The sequence below is a fragment of the Pteropus vampyrus genome, unplaced genomic scaffold (genome assembly GCF_000151845.1).
Source record: "Pteropus vampyrus isolate Shadow unplaced genomic scaffold, Pvam_2.0 Scaffold103, whole genome shotgun sequence".
Classification (NCBI taxonomy): Eukaryota; Metazoa; Chordata; class Mammalia; order Chiroptera; family Pteropodidae; genus Pteropus; species Pteropus vampyrus.
Window position 1 is genome coordinate 5,287,794 of NW_011888884.1, and position 7,442 is coordinate 5,295,235.

Sequence of the window (7,442 nt, forward strand, 5' to 3'; positions counted from 1 at the left end):
AAAAAAAAAAGAAATAACATAAATAAGAATTTTAATAAGCAAGATTATAAATATAAATTGGCCTCTTGAGATAATTTTTGTTGGCTATGTTCCTTAGCTAAAGGATTTTCTGACATGATGAACTTAATTTAGATGTAAAGAGGTTTCTATGAAAATGCAGTTAATTTGTAGAATTATAAATCATGGGTTGTGACTACTTCCCTGTGGCAGAAATGTGCAGTTACCATGGAAAATAAAAAAGAAAATACAATCATAGTGAAACCCATAAAAAAGTAGTCAAGTTACTAATCCAAAATTTCTATTCATTCAGTCATTCAGTCAACAAATATTTATTTAGTACCTACTCTCCTAAGTACTGTCCTAAACAGTAGGATTATATCAGTGAATAAAATTGAACAAAATCCCTGTATGACTAGGGACTTACATTTTCTATTTTCTGTTTCTTCTTTTTATTAGAAAAATTTCTGTGGTATTACCAAGAGGAACTGAGAATTACTTATTGTTCTTTGTCTGAATATAATGTCAAAGCGGAAATACACCTCAAATATGGTGCAAACTGCAAATTATAGTACCTGTGTTTCATCTTCACTTACTTTTTGTTATGATTCATGGTGACACCAACAATACTTGAAAATACACATGGTCTTATGGAAATCATCATATATCTGGAGACTGCAGAGTATGTGCTGCACCATTGATATAATTTATGAAACCATCTAATCTGAATTTGCCTGAGTGAGAAATTTTGATATTTCATTTAGCTATGTATCTGATATTCAGAGTCTCAATAGAGTATATTTAAAATGATATATTTGACTGGTACTAAACTGAGATAAACTATAATAAGGGTCTTTGAGAAATTAGAGTCAAGTTAGCAGTTTAATAAGAAATTTAATTTTCTGAAAGGCAACTTCATAATGAGTCTGATCTAAACGATCTCTCCAAAAGTAACAATTCAAGTTCAGTCTCTTTTGCCTAATCTTGTTTTGCCTGTGAGTGGTTCTTTTACATCTGAGAAGCACTTATTTGTGTCACCGAGTCTTGGAAATAGAGCATTTTATTATGACTCATTAATGGAGTTTAGGGCCCTCAAAGGAGTAGATAGTCTTGGATTTTTGAGGTACAGAAGCGAAGCATGGTACAGAATACTACTGTACTATAATAAGGCATGTCACAGGGTATTCTAATACTGGCAAAAAAAAAAAAGAGAGAGAAAAAGAGAAATAAAATCCACAGTAAAAGTGCCTCTGAAACAAAGGATAAATAATGACCATGCATTTTGGCCACTGTGGAAAAAGCAAGGTTTTTGACAAGCCCTTTTTTCATCCTTATTTTTCTTTCTTTTCCTTTATTTCTCTTCCACCTCCTCCTTCACTTTCTCTGCTTCTTCATTCTTCATCTTTGTCTTCTTCTTTCCCCTTTGAATTAAGGGAGGAAGAGAGTTTGCTATGATTTATACTTTGGGTAACTTTGGATTGCCACTAAATGGGAAATTCGGCTTTCATTTTCCTTTTCAAGCTGCTTATGCTGTTGTGTCTAGACTCTAGATCATACTGCCAGTGAGAGCCAGTTAAGATTAAGGCCACCAAGTGCGTGATTATCAGACTATGCTCACACTTGATTCCTGTGTGGAGCTCTACAAACGGTGGTGGTCTGGTCAGATAAGCCACCTAGGGCTGCCGGCAAGGACCCTGATGTAAATGTTTGTTGATTTCTGTGGTTTAAAGTGCTCTCAGTGTGGCTGATTTCAAGATTTCAACATGATGTAACTGAACTTAGCATTAGGAAGGGAGCCACCTTGTACTCTTCTTTTGTGTATCAGCTTTATCTTTTCTAAAGCCCAGAATGAACAACTTAGTGATTGATGTGGGACAGTTTAAGTTTAAGTGTAAAGAGGACGTGTCACTATAGGAAAGTAAAGGAAAACTCTAATAAAAAAAAAACTGCTTGGGGGAGTTTTTTGCAAGAATTTTAAATGAAATTGAGGGAACTATAATAAGCCGTCTGTTGAAAGAGCAGGGAGACTGGACTCAAATTTCCTGGGAACTATTATTTCTGGTCTCCAAGATTAGGCACTATTAGAACCTTCTGTCATCCAGGGTTTTCTTATGTATTACCAGTAGTTACCTGCTATATAATTTATCTCAGAATATTTTGCCTTTCTCTTTCTCCAAGTGTAGGACTTATCAAGCTTTCGGTGCCATCTGATTTATTGAAGAATAAATAGGGACGTTTCCAGGCGATATATCAATATCCAGATGTTCAGAGAGTCCAGATCCATTTGGAAATATTCCGATGCTCAGCACAATAAAAGTTTCCTAAGATTATCCAAGCCCAATGACAGTCTATTTTCCCTACAATATGCAGGACCTGAAGGTGCTGCAGCTTCTAAAGTGGGATAGAGAAGTGGGAAGAATCCTCAAATTAGTACTTTCACAAACATTTGGTTAACTTCATCTGTTATCACAAAGTTAAGTTTTCTATTGAAGAAGTTGATATTATTGTTTATAAGCTTTTTAAAATATGAATATCCATCCATGAGATAGATATCTTAATAAGGAGTGAAAATAAGGTTCTTCACTTAAACTTATGCTCCCCCTTATCATTGCTTCCTCTAGGTATAACTAATTATGTAATAAAGCAATAAGAAATAGAATGAAAGTCCTCTTGAATACTTAAATGTGTCATCAGACCAAAAGCCTATTGTAGGTAATTCAAAATATGAACTAAATAGATAAGCTCAATGATGGTTTTAGTGTCAAGAATCTTTTGATTCAATGGTTCCAAAATCTACTTAGTAACATGAGAAATATGTATGTTGAAATATTATGAGAATTATGAGTCCAAATTTTATGTAGTCTATGATCACAGTCCCATGCGTGGACTATAGAAAATACACTATAATGTTAATATATAGTGAGACTATGGATAGTTAATATTTGTTTTTATTTTTTAAATTGTGTATAATAGAATGTTACAAAAGTTTTTAAATTAAAAATATAATCACTTGGTTTATCATTAAAACAGTCATTTAAAAGAAAATCAAAATGTTATAATTTTTAGCTTTATCCCTATTTGAGAAGAATATCTGAATTTCTTTTTATCCTCATCAACTTTTAAATCCTGGATCAAGAATTTAAAGCTTGCCTTTAAAATTTCTCATAAAGAAGATTTACAGAGTTTTAGAAGTGAACAGATACTACTCCCTGTCATTTTAATTCATCCCCAAATTGAAATCTTCCAAACCCTTTGTGTCCCTGAGTCAGAGTTTCTGATGACTTAATTTTTCAGGAAGAGTAGGGCAAAGGTTGATGATCAAAGGACATTTTCAGAAATCTAATGAGATAGATATCACTGAGCAGATCTCTACCATCTGGGAGGCCAGAGCCAACAAAGACTCTTAAATCTTCTTGAAAACACAATTTACCATCGACTTTGAAAGTTCTCTCAGGGTCACTTATGGCTTTTGCATTTTAACTCTAATTTTATTCCAGGTGGAATTAAGTTAATGTGTTATTTTTAATTATAAAAATGTGCTGATTTTTGAAGATGAAAACTGTGGAAAAAGAGAAAGATGAATAAAATCATGTCTTATCCCATGAAGGCAAAAATGACTAACATTTCATTGTGCTTCCTTTTAGTATTTTTTCATGAATATTTTTGCTTATAGATAAAAGTATTACAGCATGCACAACTTAAGTTTCTATTTTGCTTCTTAACAATTTAACATAGAATTGTTCCGTGTTATTTCTGGAAACACCCAATAATTTTAAACTGCTGGATCAGAAAGAGAAAATTACACAGTGAAGTAAAAAACACACTTAATTGGGAATTGAGAGCCATGGGTTTTAATCCCCACAATGCTCCTGTTTAGAAGTGCAAATGTGAGTACCAGCTTCAGATATTTGGATTCAGCTACCTTGAAGTAAGACCCAGGGACATGCATTTATAAAAAGGACCTTGGGTAATTGTATTGCAGGAGATTCTGAGACCACATACTGAAAATCAATGGATTAGATTACACTTTGTTTTTAGAAATTTTTAGGGAGGAGTTGGAAAAACCCATAGACAATAAAGGATGTACAGGAAAGATACTAAAGTTGCCAGAACTGCCTCTCTTGTGAAGAAACCTAGGATGTGTGGTTTCCCAGGCATAGCTTGTCCAAGGGCTACAACTACACTTAAGGTCCTCAGTCCTTTCCACCCAGCCATGTCAAGCATTCTTTACTTTCACGGCATCCTATTTGTCCTATCTCTTCCCTTCATGCATGCTTCCCATCACCTTTCTAGTCACGAGTTTATTTAATGGCAGAGATCATATCGGAAGCTAGATCCCTTGACCCCTTTCCAAGGATCTTCCTACTGAATGAATCATCCTTCAAATCATAATGTCCGAGTTCCTGAAATATCTCTTTCCAGCAAAATCTCTTTCAAGAAGCCTTTCTCAGTTCTCCAGTCTCTTCTGTGTTTCTACAATAACTCCTCCCACTCCCGTGTGCTTACTTTTTTCATCATGTTTTAGTAGTTAGTTCACTTACCATCCTTCCCTACTAGACTGAGTTATCCTAGTGCCAAGCACAGTCCCTGGCACAGAATATTTACACAATAATATTTTATGAATTAACAAATATGTATGTAATCTTCTTAAGGCATTTGTGGGTAAAAGGACATAGCACGTCTGTATAGTATAGGTTTTTCTCCTCTTGGTTAAGCTTGTATTTCTTCAAATGCCAGTGTTTTAAAGTTTCATCTCTTGTTTAGGCAGCATTCACAGTAATTCATCCTTTGTGAAACAGCAGGAATATATCATTTTACTCTGCTACACATACATCTTGAGGTAGAATTTCTTTTTAAATTTATTTCAATAGGTTGGTCTGATTTCTATCAGAGACTTCATTTCAAATCATTATTTTATCTTCTGATCAGAATAACTGCTCTGTAAAGGAAAGGAATAAAATGTTCAAAGAAGATAGTTATGTCTATTGACACTGTGTTAAAATGCAAATGCAATGCAAACGGGATAAAAGTCAGCTGCCAAATAATCTGGATCACTTCTGAGTCAAGGAGAAAGATTCAAATTACTCGTTTTATCTATAGCAAACCATTGCAAGCCTCTCTATGCATTTTCTTTGAAAGAAAAGCAGAGAAACTAAAGAAGTAAACTGGGGGATATGTATTCTTCATGCTTGGTTATCCAGTAAGAACATCCATTGATATTTTCTAACATATTTTCAAAAATAAACTTTCATTTAAAAATATGTGTCATGCAAATTATTTCTGGACCATTTTGGATTTCAAAGAAACCCTAGTCCCGCCTTCTTGGCCCCACGCTGCCTCCATGTAGCTTTCATACCTCAAATAATTCAACCTGTTTTGTTCACCTGTTAGTAGTCATTACTCTTGAGGATTACTTTCCCCATAGACAAGTCAAAAAGTTCTATAGACCTCAAATAATTCAACCTGTTTTGTTCACCTGTTAGTAGTCATTACTCTTGAGGATTACTTTCCCCATAGACAAGTCAAAAAGTTCTATAGAATCTCTCTAGCTCCGTGATTTCTTGTAGAACTTGGACATAGGTCTCATAATTTAGGAATTTCCTTGCTAACCATCATCTTACTATGTTATCTGACTTCCTGTCACCTCTCTGACTTTATCTCTTACATTCTCTCTTTGCCTTATTCTATTCTAGCTTCTTTGATCTCCTTGCTGATCTTAAGCCACCAAGCACACACCTGAGTCAGGTGTCCTTTCTGCTTTATTCTGCTTTATTATTTTTTCATAGCATTTATCACCCACTGGTATATTACATATTTGATTGTTTTAGGAGCAGCCTGACCCTACTTCAAGATCTCTCCAAATGGCATTTTGCTGCAACTGTTTTGCTTTAGTTGTTGGTGGAAAAGAAGCTGAAATACTTTCCCAATGAAACGTTAATCTCGAATGATCTGAAAAAGAAGGTTGTTATTAAAACAGAGTTATCTACAGAACTCGAGGTGGTCAAATTGAGGTGAGATAGAATTATGGTCATTTTGGACCCCAAGACTAAAATGTTCACATGCACATACAGTTCCCATAATTTGCATGTCTTGGAAACCTGCTATAACCCTAACGGACTTTATGTCTTGTGTCACAACAGCAGCAATTCCTTCCTGGCCCTCCCAGGCACGCACGTGTGTCATGTGCAGCTTGTGGACCTGGCCAGCACCAAGTTACTGCCCATGGACATTCCCACACCCAAGGACATCCCGAGCTGCATTGCTCTCAGCCTGTACAGGACAGAATTGCCATCCGTTAAAGGGACTCTTACAAGAATAATTTGCTACTTCATCAGGGCGTCTAATCCAGGAACTATGAAGATGTGAAGCAGCAAATATTTATTGCATTAACCAGTCAAGATGCTTCCTGATCTGTATATCTTGTGATCATAGCACAGTGCACATTTCTGCTGTCAAAGATCCAAAAAAGGAACGAACAGTATAGTTTCACATCAGCCAATTTCCTTGTGAAATACTTCAGTTCCAAATGAAGTTTGCCCAAATTTCAGGTTCCCTCAGGCTCTCCATGCATTCGCACTTTTGGAACAGTGTCAAATACTGTTATTTCACTTTGTGCAGCAGGCAGCTATTATACACCTTCCCATTCAGCTTCAATGAAGGGTACATCCGGGATGCTTATACGCCATTTCTAGAAATGACCAATGACAAGCCATGATTCTTACCAAGTATGTGCCATCAGTGTCCATGGTGACCGCCCCACTGAATTGCTGAGTGTACCCTTCAGATCTCTCTGGGACCGGTGCTGGCACACTGTGAACCTCGTGGGTGACAGGCTTGGAGGGACTGCCCCTATGACCCTTGCCTCTGAAGCCAAATGTAGTCGTTTGCTTTCCTAAGGAAGGCTTCCCATTTCCAGTATTAAAGGAGGAATAATTACACAGGCATAAGTAGATTCGTGAGTGACTGAGCAATTCGTGCCTGTTTGTCGGCTTGTTGTCTTTTAGTTCGACTGTGAAGTTCAGCTTTAGCAATTCCGTTGCATCCTTTACATCTAAAATTAGGGGTCATTCCATACAAATTTAGAATCTATGTTGAGAAAAGAATGAACAAATTCAAATTTGTTTTTGGCAACAACACTCTGTCATTCTTACTGAGTCTAAAGTGAAGAAATGAACGAATATGCAAACGTTAGTGTTTACAGTATAACAATTTTAAATACAATAATAATACCAGCAGCTTGCTTTAGAAAAGAAGTCTTCTCCAGCTAAACATGAAGAAAAAGACACAACTATGCTAGAAAATGCAATGCGGATATTTCTCCTGTGTAAATTCAGTGTCATCATTTTTTCTGTGCCTGTAACTTTGGTTCTGTGTGCACACACGCTGTGCGCTGCCATGCCCTGTTTCTGCACTGGCGTTGTCAACATTGATGCAAAACACCAGAC

General features: G+C 36.0%; 1 pseudogene; it reads left to right on the plus strand.

The window, feature by feature from the left end:
- LOC105295366 overlaps positions 1-6,712 on the plus strand; it is a 28,399-nt pseudogene extending 21,687 nt beyond the window's left edge.
- The last annotated feature ends 730 nt before the right edge of the window (positions 6,713-7,442 follow it).